Source organism: Lipotes vexillifer, unplaced genomic scaffold, assembly GCF_000442215.2.
Source record: "Lipotes vexillifer unplaced genomic scaffold, Lipotes_vexillifer_v1.1 scaffold15, whole genome shotgun sequence".
In the NCBI taxonomy this organism is placed as follows: Eukaryota; Metazoa; Chordata; class Mammalia; order Artiodactyla; family Lipotidae; genus Lipotes; species Lipotes vexillifer.
Window position 1 is genome coordinate 1,381,737 of NW_006784589.1, and position 6,846 is coordinate 1,388,582.

Here is a 6,846-nt window from a genome sequence, read left to right on the forward strand (position 1 = left end):
CTGTATGCGGGCCTCTCACTGCTGTGGCCTCTCCCGTTGCGGAGCACAGACTCCGGACGCGCAGGCTCAGCGGCCATGGCTCACGGGCCCAGCCGCTCCGCGGCATGCGGGATCCTCCCAGACCGGGGCACGAACCCGTGTCCCCTGCATCGGCAGGCGGACTCTCAACCACTGCGCCACCAGGGAAGCCCTCTGGTTGACTTTTACTTTCATTTTTTACTCTCCCATATTTTCCTAAGCACTGACAATGAGCAGGTCAAAAAGGAAACCAATAAATATTTTTACACACAGGAAAGAACAGGAAAGATAATTACATTGTTCAAAAGAGAGATTAGTAATATGGGTGATCTTTCACTTCTTATTTTAATGTTTGAAATTGAAGTGTATCTTATAACTGCTGTCTTACATTTTTCACCCTATAAAACTGCTATTACATTGATGATGTCTTAGTGTTGATAGCATTTGATAATTGAGGGATTTGGTAATGCATACCCTCCAGGGTTCTTATAAAGCCTAAAGATTACGTATGTAAAGTGCTTGGTACTGAGTCAGAGCTCAGGAAATGTTGATTTTTATTATTTTTTAAATAACTTGGCCATAGGTTATACTACTAGTAAGTGGCAGAGCCTAGATTGGAACCAAGTTTGTAACTGTAGCTACGGAGCTCCTTCTTTTCTAGGCCAAAATTCTAGTCCCAAATAGTGAGGGAACCAGGTCATTACATTAGCTGTGAGTCGGTCCCCCATATAATGACCCAGACTCCCTGATTCTCATAACTTTGCCTGTTCTTCCGAGTTCCTAATATCTTCACAAGGCATAAATTATGTTGACCCATCAACATTTTAAATTTGAAATTGTACTCTTTAAATCAAGGCACACAGGACTTGCGTAATTAGTATTTGTTATATTAAGTTAAGTTATGTCATGATATCTTCTGGATTCTGAGCTTCTAGGATAACGGGAACTAGGTGAAAAATAAAATAGACTGAAAGGCAAATAGAAAGGTCAATCTTAACTTACAGACTTTAGCCTGTTCCAGTGTCCCCTTTTTGTGTTTTTGCTTTTCCTCCCAGAGGGAATCAACAATTCATCATTGTACCTGTGATTGGTGTCAATGTTCCTCTACCTACTGAAAGTGACCCTGAGCTGGGGAGGGAAGTATGGCCAAGAATCTCAGGCACCAAGTTGGTGTAGTAGACATTTATTGTTATTATTATTATTATTAATTGCCTGCCTAACATCCAGCCTTTCTTCTTTTCCATTGGAGAAACTCTGTCCCCCCTCAGTCCTTGTGATTTTGGGGGGTAGGATTCATCCTAGGGGTGAGTGAGAAACCCAGGCCCAGACAATGAGCATATTTTATCCCTTTGCCCACCATATTCGGTTCAGGGATGAGCAAATAAGTTACATTTTTTTTTACCTAATCTAGTTTGAGTTTTAACTTTCTAATACTTCTGATTGAAAGAAAGTAACTAACATCACTAACATAATTGGAAATCAAGACCAGTTGGTGGTTGGGGACACCCCCAGTAGCCACAGGCCAACATTGGAACTAAACCCGTAATGAGGAGTTGATGAGGATAGTTTTTCAGGGTTCCCTGGCACCATCAAGGAAGAGGCTTGTTCCAGTAGACCGACCCAGGTGTAAAATCAGCCAGGCAGATATTTTTATTAGCAGTGAGGTTATCGTGGTCCCACAAATCAATAACCTTTATTTAAACCACACAGTTCCATCTTCTTGAATCCAGTGTTTGTCAACCACTCATTTGAACTTAATTTAGCCTTTCTTTTCTGGGAAGGGAGTCCATATAGCAAGTGAAACTCCTTCTCTGGGAGATATTTGGTAGGGTAGTGTAAATGAATCAACTCATGGTCTGGTTATAAGTGAACCTCCTGTGAATCTGATTGTCACAAGCCAGTCCAACTGGTGAGCTCAACCTCGGATAATTTAACACATTTGAATTCTGAACCCGCACATTTGAAAATCACATCCAGAGCAGAAGTGACTAGTGGCAATTAAAAAAAAAAACCCTTACAGTTTACCTAAAAACACCATATTTTAAAATTACCTATTTGTTGTTTTCTCTTGAGGGAGGAATGGGGTTGGTATTTGTTCTTTGAAACGTCTTTCACTCTTCTAAGATCCTGGATGCACTGTATAGAAAGTCAGTGAGGGTTTGGGGGCTGATTGATTTACTTATTTTTTTCTAAGACCTCAGCCACTAAACAGTGATCCTTTCTGTGTTTGCTGAGATGTTAGTTATGAAAAATAGCCATCACAGCCCTGGTAAGATGTTCTAAGATCTTACTTGATAAAGTGATTCAGTCTTTCAGAAAGTTTATATCTGTGACTACCCTGATAAGACATGAGGTTCTAGAGAAAGGAGTGGAACGTTGAATGTCCAATGTATTTTACAGTAGAGCTTATTGCAGCATCTTCAAGGTAAAGAATGCCATTTAGAGGTTATTTCTCTTCATTAAGAAGACTTGATATTCCTATGTAGTTTGGAAATACTAAACTATTAATAGACTTGCTAGGAGTTTTGCTTATGAAGCACAACAAACACTGACTATCTACTATGTACGTGGCATGGGTTAAGTAAATGTTCCCTTTTACACAACCTAAGTGCAAGATACTGTCAAAGTAATTTCATAATCATTTCATAAGTCAGATAAAGGCACTTACCATGAAGGTTGTAATGTTTTTAAATGTCAGAGCAGTAACTGAACAATTATAAGAGAGCACATTTTGTTATTAATTTGTCACTCTTACTATGACATTAACTTCCTTCCTCCAAATTACTCATTTGACATTTTTCCAATCCGGACTGTGTGAAGAACTTCACAATGGGCATTGCCTTATTTTTTTCTTCTTCCTTTTTTCACATTGTTTTAAAAAAACCATACAAAGTAAGCGCAAATACCTTCTTGTCATAAAAAGTTTTCAAATGATAAAAAAGCAAATGTCCCCTTTATTCCTACCCAATCTTACGCCCCTTTCCAGAAGTTACACTGTTAACTGTTTATTGTATCTACTTTCAGCCCCTTCTCTATGCATTTATGAAAAAATATGTACATATATCAGTGTATGGTTTTATTTCTGGTATGTGTGTTTATAAATTGGATCGTAGTGTATGTATTGCTTTGTAACTTTCCTTTTTCACTTAATGAGCTGTGTTAGGGGTCTTTCCATATCAACACACGTGGATTTATTCATACAGTCATTCAACAAATATCTATTGAGCACTACTGTGGATTTTATTGTTCAGCAAATATTCACTCTCCTTTCCTCAGCTCCTCAGGGGAAGAGTATATTTCGCTGCCCCATTGATGTGGAGTTTGCTCATATGACTTGCTTAGGCCGCTGGAATGTGGATGGTAGAACTGACAGCGTGTCAGATCCTAGCAGAAGCTTTCACAGGCATTGCAAGTTCTGCTAGCCTTCTTGAGCTCCTGCCCTCCATTCAGAGAACAGTATGTTTCCCATGTCCTTCAGCCTGGTCCCTGGCACAGGAAGATGCATGGAGCATATCTGAACCCAGCCCACAGCCCGGAACAGAGTTACTGTAGTTGACTGTAGAACCATGAGCCAAAAATAAACATATGTTGCTGTGAGCCACTGAGATTTTGGAATTTTTGTAACTCGGCCCGATCACAGCAAAATCTGATGGATACGAATAGTTGCTATTTTCCAGACATTGCTCTAGATGCTGGGACAACAACAACAATCCCTGCCTACATGGAGTTTACATCGAAAAGCTGGTTAGTATTCCATGGAATGGTTGAACCATGGTAAGGTATTGTCTCTTTTTCAGTCTTATAGGTCTTTTGTAGAAAGTGCTTAGCATGCAAGGTCTGCGCATCCTCAACACCTCTGCTGCCTCTATCCCCTCCTTCCCCTCACTACTGCCACCCGGTCGTTCCTCTGCTCTTGATCTTCCGCCTTGACTATGGAAGAACCCATTGGCTCTCCTCTAGGTTCTCCCTACTCTTAGATGTCCCATGCATTACGACAAGTGCATTTTCTAGCCATGACCTTGCCTCACGCAAAACTCAGTAACTCTTTTTCCTTCTTTATAAAGCACAAAGTCTGGCCTTCAACGTCCACCCCCTCTCGACTTTCCAACTACATTCTTTTCTTAGTCTTGCACTCTCATGTTTTGCCAGAGCAGCCTGCTTACTGCCCGGGACATGCATCCTGTAGTGAATTTCGTGGTGGGCCACCCAGACAGAATTTCCCTTCGGGACTGAGGTACCCACTCCCCCAGCTGCCAGGAGTGTTCGTGGATGATGGCTGCCATGTAGTCTGCTCTCAGATGAAGACACCCACCTCACCCAAGGTTCACATTCCCTTCCCAGGGACAGGCTACATCCAATGACTGGTCAGAAGTGGTGGGGATTCCCTGCTGGTCCAGTGGTTAAGACTCCGCACTTCCACTGCTGGGGGCCCAGGTTCAATCCCTGGCCAGGGACCTAAGATCCCACAAGCTGCGCTGTGCAGCCAAAAAAAAAAAAAAAAAGGGGGTGGGTGGAGAGGGGGCTATAAAGACCCATCCCCCTTGTCTCAAGGCAAGGCAACTCTGAAAAGTTATTCCAGCTTCAGACCAATCTATAAGATTGGCTCAGACTTTTTGTTTGGTGTGGCTATATTGCAGCCCAGCATCTTCCTTTGCCTAATCCTACTTCCTTGTCTCCTCCACAGGGGATGATCCCAAGGATACTCCCTAATAGTTTCCAAAATGCTAAACTCCATCCCAGAGTCGGCTTCCTGGGAAACCTGAGATGAAACACACCCTGCAGGTCCTTGGGCCTTTCCCATACTTTGGGACGTTTGATCGCGCTATTCTCTCCACCCAGAATACCTTCCCTATAATCCTCAGCTAGTTAAAACTCTACCCAGACTTCGTGACCTCTCCCTAACATCACCTATTCCAGGTAGTTTTTCCTGACTTTTGAACCCAGAAGCCCTTGCTCTCTTGAAAGGCCACCAGCAATGTTCTTTTCATATTTCTGTTACGGTGCTATGGGAGCTGGTAGGTTGTAAGGGGAGAGCTTGGACTTTGGAGTCAAGCAGGCTGGTATTCTTTTACTTACTAGCCGTGTGAACACAGACTCTTCAGTTTTTCTCATCAATAAAATAATAATAAGAAAAAAAAAAGCTGCCTCATAAGATTGCCGTTAACATTAAAGGGAATTACACATATAAAGTGCCTGGTGCATAGCAGGTGCCCAAGTGCGAGATCCTCCCACGCTCTCCTTTCTTCTTCCCTTTATCATATCTTGTATCTTTATTGATTGTGCCCATCATTTATGGACTTGTCTCATCTGCCTACAGGCTTGGTAAGGGCTGGAATGTGCCTTGCTTATCTTTGTATTCACACAGTGCTTTGCACAAACAGCTTCATAAATGTTGAGCTGAATGCCACCTCTGGGCCAACATTTCGAGTTTGTTTTTGGAACCAAGAATTTCCCTGGTGTATCCCATAATTCATAAATTGATTGCACAAAAAAGGGAGTCCAGAATGACTATTTATGGGTTCTCAATAGCAACTTTAGCCGCAGAGAGTTCTGCCAGCCCTCCGGCTGGCCTTGTCTCTCTCTGCAAGCACCATATGGGAAGCCAGACCTCAAACAAAGGTGCCCTCAGAGAGTCTGGACTCAGATAGCAGCTAAGGAATTTCAAGGCAAACCATACACATCAGCGTTCCTATGACTAAAGTTTCTTTCAATCTAATTTTTTAATGACCACAGTTGAGAATTCTAAAATAATCTTAAAGATGAGCTCTAGGGTAAGAAGTGACCAAGTTAGCACAGTGCCTAGCATAGGTTCAGGACGTGTTTCTTGAATGAATAAATGAATGGATGGATGGGCTGTGGCTGGGTCATGGGTGAAGTTCTCTAGAAGGGATACTCCCATCTTCTCAGACACACTCAGGTCACCTTCAGGGCAAACTGGAGGACAGAGTGGGACCTCTCTTATGTAGCCACTCTTAGGCATGGTTACTGGGGTAAGTGAAAGACTCTTGTGTCTGACAGCTCTGTTTCTGAAGGTGAACGCATATGGTGATAATGCTGTAGTGCTGGAAGTGGAATTTCTTTAAAACCCCAGCATAGCTCTAAGTCCAAGTTTCTAAATAGACATTAATGGCCCGTGTTGCAGGTTGGCTTCCCTTCAGAAGCAGACTGAGGCTGAGACTGAGTTTAGCGTGCAGGGTGTTTATTAAGGAGAGCCCTTGAGATCAACACCTGTGGAAAGGAGACAAAGGAAGCAGGGGTGGGCAGAGGGAAATGTCGAGCTGCAATGCAGGTCCAAAGACAGCTTTAGCCTATACTACAGGGGGCTCTAGAGCTAGATGACCCTTCAGAGTTGTCCCAGGCTGGGCTAAGATGATCAGGCCTTTATACCTTTGCCTCAATCAGTCATTGTATGTGGGTTGTCCCCAGAATAGTGTGATTTTGGGTGGGGTGCTTCTCTGCAGCTGAGGCAGACCCTGAGGGGCTGAGGGCTGTCTACTCACTGTACTCGCACAGCTGGGGTATCAAGTCCTTCCTTGTAGGGCGGCTGGGAGGCGCAGCTCCATATTCTCAGCCCTTTATGCTCATCCCTATGCCCCCAACCCCCTCTCCTTCTGCCACCCCTGCCTTCCCTTTATACTCCTGAAGCAGTAAAGTGCTTGTAGTTGCCATGCCTTGGCTTACGCTGCCTCTTTTCTTAGAATGTTCCTCCTCTCCTTTCTTGGGTTAACTTCCATTCATTCTTTAAGATGAATCCCTGGACATTATCTCCACTAAGATGTTCTTCTGTTATAAAGCAGAAACTAACACACCATTGTAAAGCAATTATAC

General features: G+C 43.1%; 1 non-coding gene across 1 annotated transcript; it reads left to right on the forward strand.

Annotated features, from left to right (window-relative positions):
* The first annotated feature begins 4,400 nt into the window (after nt 1-4,400).
* On the forward strand, nt 4,401-4,473 carry TRNAG-UCC (transfer RNA glycine (anticodon UCC)). The gene has a single exon. It is a non-coding gene; the product is annotated as a tRNA-Gly (tRNA).
* Nucleotides 4,474-6,846: the final 2,373 nt, after the last annotated feature.